The sequence below is a fragment of the Macrotis lagotis genome, chromosome 7 (assembly GCF_037893015.1).
Source record: "Macrotis lagotis isolate mMagLag1 chromosome 7, bilby.v1.9.chrom.fasta, whole genome shotgun sequence".
Taxonomy (NCBI): domain Eukaryota; kingdom Metazoa; phylum Chordata; class Mammalia; order Peramelemorphia; family Peramelidae; genus Macrotis; species Macrotis lagotis.
In genome coordinates this window covers 109,312,675-109,331,564 of record NC_133664.1, presented here as the reverse complement: position 1 = coordinate 109,331,564, position 18,890 = coordinate 109,312,675, and the positions used below count along the sequence as shown (strand labels likewise).

The 18,890-nt window shown below is 39.7% G+C and overlaps 1 protein-coding gene and 1 pseudogene across 1 annotated transcript in view; one reads left to right on the top strand and one right to left on the bottom strand.

Annotated features, from left to right (window-relative positions):
- The window catches only part of KLRG2 (killer cell lectin like receptor G2), a 44,657-nt gene that overhangs the window by 23,863 nt on the left and 1,904 nt on the right, over positions 1 to 18,890 (bottom strand). The gene's annotated exons all lie outside the window — the stretch shown is intronic.
- On the top strand, positions 13,196 to 13,543 carry LOC141492874 (cytochrome c-like; annotated as a pseudogene).

Sequence of the window (18,890 nt, the reverse complement as noted above, 5' to 3'; positions counted from 1 at the left end):
TTCTACCTATCATTTTTTTACATTTTTTTTTACAATTTTTCCCTCACTCTCCCTTTCCTCCCCCCCCCCCACAGAAGGCAGTCTGATAATCTTTACATTTCCATGCTATACACCGATCAAAACTGAATGTCCCATCTCTTTGTTAAGGTGCCTTTGTTTCTTAACTAGGTTGACTTATCTGCTCTTTGGGTAGCAGTGGGTTGACAGTTGAAGGAGATGACTAGTCCCTCTCCACAGAGATTGCCCCTGCATAAATGCTGTGGGAATAGGATTGGAAGCAAAGCCATCAGTCTGGGGCGGGGGGGAGGAATGCTGCCATTTCTTGGGACTTGGACCCAGGGTCTCATAGGCTGTCTATATCAAGATCTGAAGGGAGGTGATAGACTTTCCTGGCACTTGTTTTCTCCTGTCTTTCCTTTACTTGAAGCCTTGCTGCTTCCAAAGGGTCTTAAGTAATCATCAGTTCTGCCCATACCTTTGCTTGAAGCTCTCCAAAGAGGAGAAACTCATCACCTCTTTACCTATTTTACTTCTATATTATTTGCAAATTTACTCATCAACTTTGACCCATTAGCCAATCAAAACAAATCTAATTTCTTTTCTATTTGGTATTCTTTCAAATACTTAAGGATACCATGTGTCTCCTAATTTGCTGCTTCAAAATTCTGATTGCTCTTCTCTGAACACCCCCCAGCTTTTCAGTCCACCCTAAAAAGTAGCACCTCCAACTGAACACAAAGCTCAGGACTATCACCTCCCTAGTCCTGGATGGCATGTCTCTTTTTGTAGCCCACAAGCTTTCCTTCCAGCCAGACAATACCACCCAACTCATATCCAACAGTGAATTTATTGAAGACACCCCAGACCTTTTTTATTTGACCTGCAGCCTCGCCAGGCTTCTCCCTATTTTGTATTTAGAAGGTTGATTTTCTAAGCCAAGGATAAGACTTTATATTTATGATAATGAATTTTGTCCTGTTCACTTTGGTTCAAAGGTGTATACAATCAATCATGCTCTTTGGGGATTCTGACTGTCATTTGATATTAGTTATGGCTCCTAGCTTGGTGTCATCTATGTATTTGTTAAGAACATGAACCTTTTTCTAAGCCTTTGATAAAAGTATTAAACAATACAGGACAACCTGGTCGTGAGGTCCTCATTGAAAATCTCTTTCAAGCTCATGTCTAATCATGCTGGACTACTCTTTGAGTTCCTTCATTGAACACCTGAATCTACTCAAGAACTTATTTTAAAACAAAACTTGAAAAAAATTTTCCAGTTATTATTTCTCCCTTCCTCTATCTACCTGGTTGAATAATAAAAAAATAAAACTTTCAAAGAAAATTTGCATAATCCAGCAAGATAATTTTCACTTTGTCCATATCTAAAAATGTGGCATTTTCTAGCCTTTATCTCCACATTTTCTCCACAAGAATAACACGAGAAATTTGATTAGATTCTTTCTTGAAATCCAGGTAAACTCTAGCTTTCTCTGTTAGTCTGCCATAACTAGCTCTTGATGGATCCATGCTTTGTGATCACAGCTTCCTTTAATAGAAGCTCATGAACTATCCCTATAGGTAATGGATTTTTTTATTGTTATTTAGACCTTAAATTTCCGTGGAAATTCCCTTCTCCTAAGGCAGATCAACAACTCATTTCTATTTTTGCAGTCTTAAGAGTTTTTAGGCCACTAAGATAATAAATGATTAATTCACGTTCACATAGCTAGAATGTGTGTACAAGGTAAGACTTGAGCCCAGGTCTTCTCCCAGAATCCAAGGCTTGCCCTTTGCCACTAGTACAGGCTGCTTATCTCGAATAATAAGGACTAGAATTTTACTATGAATCAAAGTCAAGCTTACTGATCTTGGTTCCTCAGATTTCTTCCCCTTCACCCCCCCAACCTTTTTAAAAATTGGTACATATCTCTCCTTCTCTAATCTTAAAGTTCTTCCTCATTCTCACATTGTCAACAATCATAATGGTCAGCTCTCTCAGTACCTAAAGATGTAGAGTTATCCCTTCCACATCTGGGAGAGGGCTAGGGGTGCGGCACCTCCATTATCTGGAACTTTAGCTTAAAATTTTTTGATTCTCCCTTTGTACCAGAGAAGAAGTTAATTGTTTTTCTTTTTCTTCTATGGGGTGTTTATGGTACCTTATTATAAAATTGGGGCTAAGTTTTCAGTCATGGACTCTCTGGGTCATCTGCTGGTCTTTTGTGGCTTCCACAAAACTTCCCTAAATTTTTCATTTAATTACTTATACTGACCCATGATATATTGAAACTACAATGGGGAAAGATGAGGATAACTATAGTTTATTTGGGTTAGGTGATTTGAACTACTCAGAGGCAACTAGGCACTCTCTTATAATCTCTTTCCGTATTTTGAGTATCAATTCCCTATTGCCATTTTTTTTGTTGGTCCTTTCCAGTCCAAAGATCATTCACCTTGACAGAGAAAATGGAAGCAAATTATGAACTAAGCAGTTCAGTTTTCTTTATGTGGCCACCTATCATCTTCTCAAGCAGCACCCTCCAACCTCTACCTTTCTCCTCTTTTCCCCAATATAGTCAAGAAAAAAAATGTTTTTCCTTTCTTATCATTAGCTTTCCCCAACAACCTCAGTTCATTAGCATTTCTGACCTTATTTCTTCAAGGCCTTGCTCTGATTGGTATTATTCCTGTTATTCTTCCTTGCTGACATCTGTACACATCTTTTAAACAAATTTAAGTCAGTGGGTGAGTTCCCTCTCTATCCTCAAGAGTTTATTTAGAAAACTTGTCTTTAGCGAGAGTAACAGCAGCATCATAGGATAATCACATCTTAGCTATTTTGATCTATACCAAGATAATTCGAAAGGACTTATGATGAAAACTGCTATCCACCTCCAGAGAAAAAATGATGGAGTCTGAATGCAAAATGAAGCACAACTTTTTAACTTTATTTTTCTTGCCTATGGAAATGTTTTTTGCACAATTCTACCTGTATAACTGATGTCATATTTTTTGCCTAATAATTTTTTAAAACTTTCCTTTTGCAACTAGGTGGCAGAATGAAAATGGTGGCATGAAGGCAGGAATTCTTAGAAAATTGTTCCCCCCAAAACTTCAGAAGCCATAAAATTATGGCTCTAGCCAAAATTTAGAGGGGGGCAGAACCCACAGAAAGAATAAGTGATACAAGTTCCCAGTCCAAGACAACTTAGAAGATCCACAGGAAAGGTCTGTTTTACAGGACCAAGGGTTGGAAAGAACTGCAGCACAGCCACAATGCAATGCAGCTGAGCTAAAGCGAACCAGCTGAAGACTTACAAAGAGCAGTTCGAAGGGTGCCTGAGTCTCTGGCAGAAGGGGCAGTTTCTCCCATTGCTACTAAAAACACTAGAGAGTGTAGGAATAAATGGACTGTTCCTTAGAATAATTAGCAGTATCTATCTGAAACCATCAGCAAGCATTATATTCAATGGGAAGAGGCTATAGGCATTCCCAATAAGATCAGGGGTGAAACAAGGATGCCCATTATCACCACTATAATTCAATATAATATTAGAAACATTAGCTTCAGCTATTAGAGAAGAAAAAAGAGACTAAGGATTTATGAGGGTTCATTTCATAACCTGCAACTTTGCTAAAATTACTGTTTCCAGTAGTTTTTTGGATGATTTCTTGGGATTCTCTAGGTATACCATCATGTCATCTGCAAAGAGTGAGAGTTTTGTCTCTTCCTTCCCAATTCTAATTCCTTCAATTTCTTTTTCTTCTCTTATATATATATCCTAGTCTATATATGACTAGCAAGATACAGCAGGAAGAGCTAGAAAGAGAAATCCCATTCAAAGTAACCTCAGACAATGTAAAATACCTAGGAGTCTACCTGTCAAGGCAGATTCAGAAACATTTTGTTTTGTTTTGTTTTGTTTTAGGTTTTTGCAAGGCAAATGGGGTTAAGTGGCTTTCCCAAGGCCACACAGCTAGGTAATTATTAAGTGTCTGAGACTGGATTTGAACCCAGGTACTCCTGACTCCAGGGCTGGTGCTTTATCCACTGTGCTACCTAGCTGCCCCAGACACTTTTTTTTAAAACAATTACAAAACACTTCCCACACAAATTAAATCAGATTTTAAATAACTGGACAAACATCAACTGCTCATGAATAGGTCGAGCTAATATAATAAAAATGACAATTCTACCAAAACTAAATTATCTCTTTAGTGCTCTACCAATCAAAATTCCAAAAAATTACTTCAATGAGTTAGAAAAAGTTGCAAGTAAATACATATGGAGAAATAAAAAAGTCAAGAATTTCTAGGGATTCAACGAAAAAAGTGCAAAAGAAGGTGACTTAGCCCTACCTCATCTAAAATTATATTATAAAGCATCAGTCATCAAAACTGTCTTGTATTGGCTAAGAAATAGAGTGGTGGACCAGTGGAATAGGCTAGGTGCTATAGCAGGAAACGATGCTAGTAATCTGCTGTTTGATAAACCCAAAGAATCCAGCTATTGGGATTAAAAACTCTCTCTTCGATAAAAACTGCTGGGAAAATTGTTAGTTAGTATGGAAGAAACTTAGATTAGACCAACATCTCACACCCTATACCAAGATAAGATCTAAATGGATATTGGATTTAGACATAAAAAACAATATTATAAGCAAACTAGAAGATCAAAGATTAGTTTACTTGTCAGATCTATGGAAAGGGGAGCAGTTTATGACTAAGGGAGAGATGGAGAACATCACTAAAAACAAACTAGATTGGGGGGGGGGTGGAGCCAAGATGGCAACAAGAACGGATCTTGTTTTAGGCGCTCTCTTATAAATCTTCGAAACTAAGGACTCTAACTAAATTTTCAAGAGACAGAACCCACAGAGGGACCCAGTGAGGCACTTCTCCTACTCTGGGTAACCTGGAAAAGAGCAAAAAGGCTCTGCTCCCTGGGGGTTGCAGGGGCGGCCTGCCAGAGGGGTGGCCCTCCAGAGCGAAAGAGAGGCAAGAACCAACACATGAAGCCCAGCCCTCAGGTCACACAGTGAGTAGCCTGGCCAAGGCAGTTCAGATCCAGGAAACAGAAGCGGGCGGAGCCAGTAAGCAGGAGCCCCCAGGGCATGAGCCCATTGAACCTAGGGAGGGGAGTGAAGAGATAGAGACTGCTGAGCTCTGTCCTCTGCCCCTGGAACAGGACTCTGGGGCTCTGAACACATTCAGATCCTGATCGCAGTCTAGGCACCCCCATAGAACAGCAGGGCCCCCCCCCCCACCTCAGCCCCATAGCAGAGGGGGACGCATATGGTCATTCACAGACCAGGAGGGAGGACAGAGCCTCACACACTGAGACCCTTGTGAGAGTGTCCCAAAAGCTCAGGAAGCACCCCCAAAACAGGTTTAGGCTGGGAAAATGAACAAGCAGAGAAAAAAGAGGAACACCATTGAGAAATACATTATCTATGATCCCAAGAAGGATCAAAATACTCAGTCCAAAGATGAGGAAGCACAAACTCCTGCATTTTAAAGACTCCAAGAAAAACAGAAATTGTGCTCAGGCTATGACAGAGCTCAAAAAAGACTTTGAAAATCAAATGAGGGAGTTAGAAGAAAAACTGGGAAAAGAAATGAGAGAGATGCAGGAAAAACATGAAAATGAAGTCAGCAGCTTAGTCAAGGAAATCCAAAAAAATGCTGAAGAAAATAGCATGCTAAAAACCAGCTTAGGTCAAATGGATAAAACAGTTCAAAAAGTTATTGAGGAGAAGAATGCTTTAAAAAGCAAAATTGGCCAGATGGAAAAAGAGATAAGAAAACTCTCTGAGGAAAACAAATCCTCCAGAAGAAGAATAGAACTCAGGGAGATTGATGAATTTACCAGAAATCAGGACTCAATACTTCAAAACCAAAAAAATGAAAAATTAGAAGAAAATGTGAAACATCTCATTGAAAAAACAACTGATATGGAAAACAGATTTAGGAAAGATAAATAAAAATTATTGAAATGCCTGAAAGTCATGATCAGGAAAAGAGCCTTGACATCATTTTCAAAGAATTACTACAGGAAAATTACCCTGATATCCTAGAAGCAGAGGGCAAAATAGAAATGGAGAGAATCCACTGATCCCCCAAGAAAGAGATCCTAAAAAACCAACCCCCAGGAATATTATAGACAAGTTCCAGAACTCCCAATTCAAAGAGAAAATATTACAAGCAGCCAGAAGGACACAATTCAAATATCGTGGAGCTGCAGTCAGGATCACACAGGACTCAGCAGCAACTACATTGGAAGCTCATAGGGCTTGGAATATAATATACCGGAAGGCAAAAGAGCTTAGAATGCAACCGAGAATCAACTACCCAGCAAAAATGAATGTCCTCTTCCAGGGAAAAAGATGGACTTTCAATGAATCAGGGGAATTTCAAATGTTCCTGTTGGAATGGCCAGAGTTGAACAGAAGGTTTGATCTTCAAATACAGGACTCAGCTGAAGCATAGAGATTGGAGGAGAAGGGGAAAATGTGAGGGACTTAATGATGATGAACTGCATGTATTCCTGCATAGAAAAATGACACTGATAATACTCATATGAATCTTCTCAGTTAATAGAGCAGGTAGAAGGAGCTTTTATAGTTGAAGCACAGGAGAAAGCTGAATTTGAAGATAAAATATGGTGTAAAAATAGAGTCAATAGAAAAAAGGGAAATGTAATGGGAGAAAGAAAAAGGAGAGGGGGAATAGGCCAAGATATTTCATATAATAAGATTTTTCTTTATTACAATGAGCTATTGCAATTATATGGAAGGGGGGAAGGCAAGGGGGAATGAGGGAATCTTTGCTCTCATTAGAGGTGGCTATGAGAGGAAACAGCATATATACTCAATGAGGTATAGGCATCTGGAGTAAGAAGGAGAGGAGGGACAGGGAGAAGGGGGGTGATGTGAGTGATGGCGGAGAGTATGGGCCATGGGGAGAGAGGGGTCAGATATAACACGTTTTCTTTTTTACTTCTTGCAAGGGGCTGGGATTGGATGGCCTGTCTGGGACCATAGGGCCAGGTGGATGCTTGGCCTAAGGGGTGGTAGAGGGGCTCAGGGCCTCTTGGCCCCAGAGCTGATGATCTGTCTGTTATGCCACTCAGCTACCCTATAGCAGAGTCAGAGTGAAAGGAGAGAGAAAATATAGTACATGGTAGTGGAGAAATACAAAAGGAGGGAGTTGCCATCAGCAATGGCAATGGTGGAAAAACATGGAAGTAACTTTTGTGATGGACTTATCATAAAGAATGTGATACACCCGCGACAGAGTTGTTGGTGCTGGAACAAACACTCAAGCACATTTTTTATTATTATTATTTTTTGGGGGGGGTGCAGGGCAAATGGGGCTGGGTGGCCTGCCTGGGGCCGCATAGCAGGCTGATTGTTGAAGTGTCTGAGGCCAGATTTGGTCCTGGGTGCTCCTGGCTCAAGGGCCAATGCTCTGTCTGCGACACAGCCACCCCTACTATTATTACTATTTTATTTTATTTTGGGTCTTTTTTTTTCTTTTTTTGGTTTTTGCAGGGCAGTGGGGTTGGGGTGGCTTGCATGTCACATGGCTGGGTGATTGTTGGGTGTACAGGGCCAGATGTGGGCTCAGGTGCTCATGGCTCTGTCCATTGTGCCACCTGGCCATACCTACAATTATTACTATTATTTTTCTTTAATTTTAATTCTTTCTCTCCCCTTTATTGCTCAAGTGAGCCTATATTTTTTTGAGGGAGGGGTATTTTGTTTACTCTTAAACAAGAATATTTTATTAATGTATAAAAAATTATTTGTACAAAATGAGAATAAATATTAAATATAAAAAAACAAATTAGATGATTTTGATTACATTAAATTAAAAAGCTTTTGAACCAACAAAACCACTGTAACCAAGATCAAAAGAAATATAGTAAACTGGGAAACAATCTTTGCAACTAATGTTTCTGACAAAGGACTCATTTCTAAAATATACAGAGAACTGAGTCAAAGTTTTTTTTTAAAAAGCCATTCCCCAATTGACAAATGGTCAAAGGATATGTAAAGGCAATTTACAGATGAGGAGATCAAAGCAATCCTTAGTCATTTGAAAAAATTGCTCTAAATCATTAATTATTAGAGAAATGCAAATTAAGGCTTCTCTGAGGTACCACCTCACACCTCTCAGATTGACTAATATGACCAGAAAGAATAATAATCATTGTTGGAAGGGTTGTGGGAAATCTGGGACACTAATACATTGTTGGTGGAGCTGTAAACTCATCCAGCCTTTCTGGAGAGCAATTTGGAACTACGCCCAAAGGGCAACAAAAATGTGCATACCCTTTGATTCAGCAATACCACTACTGGGTCTATACCCTGAAGAGATGATGAAAAAGGGTAAAAACATAACTTGTACAAAAAGATTCATAGCAGCCCTGTTTGGGGGTGGCAAAGAATTGGAAATCAAGTAAATGTCTTTCAATTGGGGAATGGCTTAACAAACTGTGGCATATGTATATCTTTGGGACACTATTGTTCTATTAGAAACCAGGAGGGATGGAAATTTAGGGAAGCCTGGAGGAATTTGCATGAACTGATGCTGAGTGAGATGAGCAGAGCCAGAAAAACACTGTACACCCTAACAGCAACACGGGAATGATGTTTAACCTTTAAGGACTTGCTCATTCCATCAGTGCAACAATCAGGGACAATTTGGGGCTGTCTGCAATGGAGAATACCATATGTATCCACCAGAGAAAGAACTGTGGAGTTTGAACCAAGACCAAGGGCTATTAACGTTAATTTAGGGAAAAAACCTGATATCTTATTGTCTGATCTTGCTATCTCTTTTATTTTATGTTTCTTCCTTAAGAATATGATTTCTTTCTCATCACATTCAATCTGGATCAATTTATACCATCCAAACAATGTAAAGACTGGCAAATTGCCTTCTGTGGGGGAGTGGGGGGGAGGGGAGTAAGATTAGGGATAAAATTTTAAAGCTCAAAATAAATAAAATCTTTAAGAGAAAAAGGGGGGGGGGGGCGGGCAGTTTCCAGACCTCTTTCCAGGGATCACAGGGGACAGCTTGAAGGGACTGTAAGAGAACTCTGCTGCACCAGAGTGAACATGGAGCACTGGCCTCAGAGCAGCCCTGAGGTGAGAACTGCAGCAGGAATCTGCAGAGCTATTCAGTACTTTCTGAGTGCCCAGTCCACAGACATTGAGGGGGTCCAGGGAGACTGCAGAGATCTTTCTGTATCCCTGGGCAGGACTCTGCTGTTTGCCCATACTCAGCTCCAGGGTAGAGGGGAGGGCTTGTGTTTATCCACATCCCAGAGGACAAGGGGGATAGTCAGAACCTCTCATAAGACCTTGGAGGAATTAAGGTCTATGTGGGGTGTTCCAACCTCCCCCCTCCAAAACCTTGGAAGTGCAATAAATCAATATAGGCTGAGGAAATGAGCAAACAACAGAAAAAGAAGAATCTGACCATAGAAAATTACTTTGGTCCCATGGTCAAAAAATCACTCAGAAGATGACTAAGCTGAAGCTTCAGTATCCAAAACCTCTGAGAGAAATAGGAAATGTACTCAGGCTATGGATGAACTCAGTAAAGACTTTGAAAAACAAGTAAGGAAGGTAGAGGAAAAATTGAGAAAAGAAATGAGAGAGATGTAGGCAAATCATGAAAACCTAGTTAGCAGCTTGGTGAAAGAAATACAGAAAAATACTAAAGAAAATAACATGTTAAAAACCAGTTTAGGCCAAATAGAAAAAACAACCTGAAAGGGAAATGAGAAGAAGAATGCCTTAAAAAGCAGAACTGGTCAGCTAGAAAAGGAGATATAAAAGCTCTCTGAAGAAAATAACTCCTTCAAACACAGAATGGAGCTAAAGGAATCTGATGACTTTTTGAGAAATCAAGAAACAAAAAAAAAATACCAAAAGAATGAAAAATTAGAGGCTGAATCAAGATGGCAGCATGAAGGCCGGAATTTCTAGAAACGTGTTCCCTAAAAAACTCCAAAATCTATTAAATTATGACTCTAGCCAAAATTTAGAGGGGCAGAACCCACGGAAAGACTGAGTGATACAATTTCCCAGTCCAAGAGAACTTAGAAGTTCTGCAGGAAAGGCCTGTTTCAATGGGACTAAGGGTTGCAAAAAGCTGCTGAGAGTGTAGCTGCAGCCATAGCCTCAGTGCAGTGGAGCCCTGAGTCCTAGATCCCTGAGGGCATCTGGGTTCATGGTAGAGGAGGTATTTTCCAGACCTCTTAGCCCAGGGATCACCAAGAATAGCCTGAAGGGGTGGTGAGAGAACTTTGCTGCACCAGAGTGAGTGAGGAGAAGAACACCAGCCTCAGAGCAGCTCTGTGGTGAGAACCTGCAGCTGGAATCAGGGAAGCCAGCCTACACCTTCATAGTGCAGCCCACACACAGTAAGGGGAGTCAGGGGAGACTGTAGGGGTCTCTCTGCTCTCCCTAGGGCAGGACTCTCCTGTATGCCCACACTCAGCTCCAGGTTGCATTTTGGGCTCCCATAGCACCATAGCCAAGCAGGAACTTTCATCTCAGCTCCCAGGACAGAGGGGAGTGCCTATAGTTATCTACATATCAAGCACAGGCAAGAGAGCAATCAAAGCCTCTCATAAGACCTTGGAGGAATTAAAGTCCCTGTGAGTTGTCCCCCAACCCCCCCCCCAAAGCCTTGGAAGTACGGTAAATCAGTCATAGGTTAAGGAACTGAACAAACAACAGAAAAAGAAAAATCAGACCACTGAAAATTCCTTTGGTTCCATGGAAGATTCAGAAGATGACAAAATCAAAGCTTCTGTACCCCAAACCTCTGAGAGAAATAGAAAATTTCTTCAGACTATGGATGAGCTCAAAAAAGACTTTGAAAATAAATTAAGGGAGGTAGAGGAAAAATTCAAATGCAGAATGAAGCTAAAGGAAGCTGATGACTTTGTGAGAAATCAGAAAGAAATAAAACTATTCCAAAAAAACCCCCCAAAATTAGAAGAAAGTGTGAAATATCTCAATGAAAAAACAACAGACCTCAAAAACAGATCCAGAAGAGATAATTTAAAAATTATTGGGTTACCTGAAAGTCATGACCAGGAAAATAGCCTAGACTTAATTTTTCAAGAAATAATGCAGAAAAATTGCCCTGAGATCCTAGAAACAGAGGATAAAATAGAAATTGGGGGAATTCACTGGAATCCTGAAAGAGATCCCCAAAGAAAAACTCCCAGGAATGTTATAATCAAATTCCAAAACTCCCAAGTCAAGGAGAAAATACTAAAAGCTGCCAGAAACAAACAATTCAACTACCATGGCTCTATAGTCAGGATTAAACAGGATTTGGCAGTGTCTACCTTAAGGGCTTGTAGGGTTTGGAATATGATATTATGGAAGGCAAAAGAGCTAGGATTACAACTACCCAGCAAAACTGAACATCCTCCTTCAGGGCAAAAAGATGGTCTTTCAATGAAACAGGAGAATTTCAAACTTTCTTGTTGAAATGTCCAGAGCTGAACAGAAAGTTTGATCTCCAAGTCAGGTGAAGCATAGAGAGGGTGGATGGGAAAGACTAATTATGAGGGATTTAATGATGCTGAACTGTGTGTATTCCTGCATGGGAAGAAGATACTGATAACTCATATGAACCTTCTCATTTATTAGAGCAGTTAGAAGGAACATATATAAGGCAGAGGAGGGAATTGAATATAATGGTATAATATAGTATAAAGATGGAGCCAATGGATGAGAAAGGAAAGTACTGGGAGGAAGGGAAAGAAGAGGAAGAAGGGGCTAAGATATTTCACATGAAAGAGTCAAGAAAAAGTTTTTGCACCAGAATAGAATGGGGGAAGGCAAGGAGGGAATGAGTGAGCCTTCATTCTCATCAGAAATGGCTCAAGGAGGAAATGACATACACACTTAATAGAGTATAGAAATCTATCTTACCCTAGAGGAAAAATGAGAGGAAAGGGATGGGATAAGGGGGAATGGGGGAAGGGAAGGGAAGAATAGGTGACAGAAGAGAGGGAAGATCATGGGAGAGGGTACTAAGATACAACACACTTCTGAGCAGGGACAGGGTGACAGGAGAGAGAATAGAATAAATGGGAATGGGGAGGAATAAAATGGAGGGAAATGTAGCTAGTAACAGTGACTGTGGGAAAAGATAACAAAGCAACTTCTTTGGTGGACTTATGATAAAGAAGGCAACTCATCTCAGAGACAGAGTTGACAGAATCTGAACACAGACTGAAGTACACTTATTTTTCTCTCTCACTATTCCTGAAATTTCTCTTTTTTTGGGGGGGGGTTATGTTTACTTTCACAAGATTATTATATTATAAAATAAATAAGGAAAAAACTTTCTTCCTCTTCATTAGAATTCTTTGTGTCTTTAGAATTTTACTCTTGAGAATTTACTATCTCTTTTAAGTAGACTTTCCCCAGTCAAATTTGAGTCCATGGATTGGTTCCCCCTTATCCTGTGGATACTTTTAAAAATTTTCTCCTAAAATCATTTCTCCTCTCTAAGCTTCAGTTTTCCTCCTCTATAAAAGGGGGAGTTTTATAAAGTCTCTTCTAGATCAAAGGCTAAAATTTGTAATCAAGATTTAGTCTCTTGGCTCCTGGTATATTCTCTGACTTTCCCCCAGGCCTGGAATGTTATCTTTCCTCAACCAGCCCTACTGATTTCTATGCTCCACAAGAGCAGGGATGGTCTTTTGCCTCTTTTTGTATGCCCAAAATTTATCATACTGGAATGTAATAGATTTATAAATGTTTGTTGATTGAAGAAATGTTTTTGTATTTGCAGGCTTGTCTAGCTATATGACAGCTCCCTGCAGAATTATTTTCAGCCCATTGCCATAGCTCTTCTTGTCTATTCCCCAAACTATACAACTTGTAGAATCCTTAGACAAAAGAAATAATAATAATGATAAATAGTTTTTACAGTCACCTTGGAAGGACTCTGATATGCTAATATACATCTATTTTTAGTTTTACATAACTATTGGCCTGGAATGCATCATCTATTCAAGATAACTGAATATGTTTGAATGCAATTGCTTTTCCACAAAGTATGAAATCAAAGGAAAAACATCTCTTCTAAACCTCTCTATAGAGAGGCAGCCCCGGGTGCAGTGGGCCGAGCCGGGGACTGGGCCGCCATGGGGGACGTGGAGAAGGGCAAGAAGATCTTCGTGCAGAAGTGTGCCCAGTGCCACACGGCGGAGAAGGGCGGCAAGCACAAGACCGGCCCCAACCTGCACGGGCTGTTCGGCTGCAGGACGGGCCAGGCCTGGGCTTCTCCTACACTGATGCCAACGAGAACAAAGGGATCACCTGAGGAGAGTACACCTTGATGGAGTACCTGGAGAACCCCAAGAAGTACATCCCCGGCACGAAGATGATCTTCGCGGGCATCAAGAAGAAGGGCGAGAGGGCCGACTCGATAGCCTACCTGAAGAAGGCCAACAACGAGTAACGTGTGTCCGCCGCCTTATTTATTTTCAGAAGCAGCCGATGAAACTTCTTTCCTTTTTGTATGTGTACCATAACGACCCTATTTAAATTGGTTTCATCGACCTGAGCATTTCGATCATGAATGGCTGTTCTAATAGAGAAATTATGTAGATAAGGTAGGCTTGGGTTTAGATAAGAAATATCCCTTCTCTCTGTTTCACTCTTAAGTCCAGTCACAACCAAGCTGTCACACTTGAAAGTTTATTTTAAAAGATTTAGGCAACTTTTTTTTTTTTTTCTTAAAGCAAGGGCTATGTGCCCCACATCTTAGAAAAGTTTTAATTAAATCTGGCTTCTTTCACCAAACTCTGGGGAAAGCCTACTTAATAATTTCATATGACTTTTACCTGTTATAGGTTTTGGGGGTAGGGGAATTGTTCTGGGGGCGGGGAGTTAGGCCCCAGCCTGTCCAAAGGCCAGTCCTATTGAATCCATCTTAAGTTCCCTAACTTTGTACATAAGTAACTTAATTACAATGTTTTCATTAAATACTGCCTTTCACTTGTTGAAAGGCATTTCAGTGTATTGTCTAAGGACTTGAGTAAAGGTCATCCCATCCCTGCAGGAGTTCAGTTGGAGATAGGATCTCCTGACTTGCTAAGTACCTGTTTTCAAGACCTGTTGAATTGAAAGATTACAGACATGTTCTTAGTATGTGAATAGCAGTGGTATATTCACTTGGAGAGTCCAGTTTAGGGATGTACCATTAATACTACATCTGTAGCCGTATTTAAAACTTAATGCACTTGGAGGATTCAGTTGTATGGAGATGTGCCATTAGTGCATCCATGGTCACCCCCAAAACTTGATTCAGCAATTAAACATTTGTGAATATACTTAAAAAAAAAACAAAAAACCTCTCTATAGTTTCATTTCAAGGGACACTGGAAGTACACAATAATACCAACTTCTTTGTGATGGTTATGGAAATAAGTTGGAATATTTGCCAGCATAGCAAAGGTTCAAATTACTCGCTAATATTGTCCTTATGGAAGAGAGGGGAGAAAAGCACTTTGGATTTTTTTTTTAATTCTATTTTATAAAGTAGAGAGCTTTCCAGAATTTCTAGGCTCACTTAAGGTTTAGAAACACAAATGTTCTTAGTATTCCTATTTTTTTTAATAGTCAACAGGGAAAATGAACCATGACCTGACACACAGCAAAGTGGAATGTTTTTCTTTTTTTTCTTTTAAATGGAAAAAGAAATCTTCTTATGGAGCAGTAATACTATTGGCCTTTTAGGATACTGACCCTGTAGCACTTTGCTTCTGACCCTTCCTGTTGTTGTATCACATTTTACTTTGTATAATTATTAAATGAATATATTCATTATCTCCCCTACACTAAGGGCAGCTAGGTGGCACAGTGAATAGGGCAGTGGGCTTGGAATCAGGAGGACTCATCTTCATGAATTCAAATCTGGCCTCAGACATTTACTAACTGTATGACCTTGGACAAGTTACTTAATCCTCTTTGCCTCAGTTTCCTCATCTGTAAAATAGAGAGAAGGAAATAGCAAACTACTCCAGTAACTGAAAACTGAGATCTAGGAAAGAGAAGTGACTTGTCTGAGATTACACAGGTAGTGAATGTCAGAGGCAGGTTTTGAACTTAGATCTTCTGCAGCCAGACTGTAGGCTGTCTCTAATTATCTTGTATCTACTCTAGATCCTATAATAGAAGGTTTTCAATAAATAGTGGGTAGTTAGGTGGCACAGTGGATAGAGTACTGTTCTTGGAGTCAGGAGGAAGGGGTTTCAAATCCAGTCTGACATTTGACACTTATGACTTTGGGCAAGTCACTTAGCTCTGATTGCCTTACATCCAGGGCCATCTCCAGTCATCTTGATTCATTTCTGGCCACTGGATCCAGATGGCTTTGGAGGAAAAAGTGAGACTGGTGACTTAGCACAGCAGCTCCTCACTCATATCCAATTCATGTGTTTACATGGCATCACGTTCCCTGATGTCCTGATCTTTTTTTGAAAATAAAGAGCATTTATCATTTAATAAATGGGTCTTGAATTCAATATTGTTGCAAAGGTCATGTTATAGTTCTTAAACTATACACAGCTGGTGTTCTTTCCACTACAGCACCTAGCTGCCCTGAAACTATTTTCTTGATGATAGAGGAACTCTTCTGACCAAATCCAATTAATTGCCTTTTATTCCTTCCAGCTGCACTTGACTCTACTGACTTCCATTAATTCCACTGCCATCTTGTAATTTTTTTCCTTTAGCTTTCACAAAACTGTTTAAAACTGGTTTACCTTCCTCTGTGATGACTTTCTTCCTTGTGCCATTCTCTAAATATTGGACCCCTGCTGTCTACCTTGAAATCGAGCTGGTTCTTGAAAAGTAGATAACAGTGGAAGAAGGGAAGAATTTTCATGGAAAGAAAAAAAATTAGAAGGCTGGAGATAGAAATGTGAAGGTCATCAGCTTAGATGCTGTAACAGGAGCAATGAGAATGTATGTTTATGTGGCCTGCCTTGACTGCTCCAGGATATTTATTGTTCTTCCCTACCTCTCATTTCCCATAACCTTTACTCCCTATGTTCATATGGTGTTCTCTGTCTCTCTCTTCCTTTATTAACTTTTTGTTTCTTTCTGTCCCTATGTTTGTGTGTGTGTGTGTGTGTGTGTGTGTGTGTGTGTGTATTTGTGTGTGTGTTTCTTGCTCTCTGTCTGTCTGTCCATCTGTCTGGCACTCAGCACATTGCCAAGTAATATTACTTAATGGTTTTCTATGTACAGTCCATCTCCTCCTTCCTCCCCTCCTCCCCTTAGATTGTAAGTGTATTGAAGGCAGGAATTCACTTTCTTTTGGCTCCTTGGAGCCTAGCAAAGGCTAGGCATATGATGAATGATTAGTCAATAAAAACTAGAATTTCACTTCTGGTGATAGCCTAAAATCAACAAAGAAAATAAAACAGAATTGTATAAATGGAAAAAGAAAACAACTCTTTCAAAAACAGAATTGGGCAAATGAAAAAAGAAAACAATTCCCAGCTTATAGCCTAGGACTAAGGATTTTAAAGATGCAATTTTACAATGTCTAAATATGGTGGTCCTGCTTTAAATCCCCTACCCTTTATCCCCCTTGCTCCTCAGTTTAGGTCTTTACCTGCATATACTTCTTTAGGTCATTCCTATTAATTCTCTGCTCTGTGCACTGAACCACATTCCTAGTTCTTCAATCAATCAACCAATTTATTATTGGTATTAATAATTACCTATTATATGACAGGTACTATGTTAAGTTTTGGGGCTACACAGATAGAAGTTGAGCAACATCTGAAATAAAGCTAAAAAAGGCTTACATTTGATTTGGGGGAGAAAAGAAAGGATTACATACATACATACATACATACATACATATAATACACACACACACACACACACACATATATATATATATATATATATATATATATATATATATATAGATATATATATATATAGATATATATATATATAGATATATATATACACACACACAAAATAAATGCAAAGTAATTTGTTGTGGAGCAACTAGGTGGCACAGTGGATAGAGTGCTGGGCCTGGAGTCAGGAAGACTTATCTTCCTGAGTTCAAATAGACCTCAGATGCTTACTAGCGGAGTGTGTGACCCTGGGCAAGTTACTTAATTCCATTTGCCTCAGTTTCCTCATCTGTAAAATGAGCTGGAAAAGTAAATGGCAAACATTCCCAATATCTGCCAAGAAAAGCCCAAATGGGGGCGGCCAGGTGGCACAGTGGATAGAGCACCGGCCCTGGAGTCAGGAGTATCTGAGTTCAAATCCGGCCTCAGACACTTACTAATTACCTAGCTGTGTGGCCTTGAGCAAGCCACTTAACACCATTGCCTTGCAAAAATCTAAAAAGAGAAAGAAAGAAAGAAAGAAAGAAAGAAAGAAAGAAAGAAAGAAAGAAAGAAAGAAAAGCCCAAATGGGGTCATGAAGAGTCAAACATGACTGAAAAAGACTAAAGAATTTGATGTGGGGAAACACAAACAACTTAGGGGATCAGGAAAGGCTTTGTGTAAGAGACTGAAAGGAGCTTTGATGAAAAGAAGGGATTCTAGGAATCAGAGGTGAGGAGGCAGTACAGTCCAGGCTTGGGGGATAGCCAATGCAAAGTCATAGGAGATGGGAGTACTGGGAAGAGGGCCAATTTGGATGAACTGTAGACCATGAGAAGGTTAATAAAAGTGGGAAAAGTAGATTGCAGCCATGTTGTGAGAGAAGCTTAAATTTGGTTTTAGAGGTGATAGGAAACTACTGAGCTTTACTGAGTAGGGAATTGATAGAATGAGACCTCCACTTTAGGAAAATCTATTCAACAGCTAGATTGGAGATATATTGGAGGAGGGAGAGAAAAGTCACAGAGAACAATTAGGAGAGTTGAGTTCAAGAACCTCTTCCTTTGGTTTCTTCCCTTTCAGGAACTTTCTCTTAGAGGTGAAGGAGGGAGAAAAGGAGGCTCATCTTAATTGTAGCCTATTTTAATATATAGCAATCCTTAAAGAACCCTAAAAAAACCCTAAAGAAAGGTTCAAGCAATGAGCTGAAAGACAAGGCTATGTTAGGGCACTATAGAATTTTTATCATGGAATGATGCGACCTTTGAGTGTGTAACTAAGCTGTTTTATACCCATATCTCTCTTGAGGAAAAAATATTAAAAAATCATTAGACCTACTATTTCATCAGTGGAGACAAGTTCTGATTTGGAAACTTTCACTTATTCAATGGAGAATTCAGCTCAGCCGTCTGAAAGAGTTGCTCTGGAATATCTCCTAAGGAGTTAAATGATTTTACCTATACAGGTAATGTGAGTTAGAAGAAAGATTTGGACTAGGTCTTTCCTTCTTTAAAGCTACTAATCTGTGTATCCAGGGTTCCTGTTCTTTCTTTTTAGGACAAACCACATTTTTTGGGGAGACCAAGAGGGAGCTTTAAAGCCCAATGAATGACCAGCAATACCACTGCCCAGCAAAGCTGGATCAACAATCCTTTATTTATTTATTCATTCATTCACTAAAAGCTATTAAATGGCTGCTGTGTACAAAATTCTGTACTAAGGAGGTATTGGAGAGATAACAAAGACAATGCAGGAACCAGAACTCAATCCTACCTCTCCTTTCAGGAAGGATTCCTCCAATTCCCCAGCTTGACTACCAGGACTGAGCATCTTGCCCTTCATCTCCTCAATCCAGAGTCTAGTCTGATTTCTAGCATTTCCATTTGCTACTCACTTCCCTTCACCTCCCCAAATCTCTCACAAATAATTCAAAAAGAAACACTCCTTGTGGCCTATAGAGTTCATTTAGCAAAA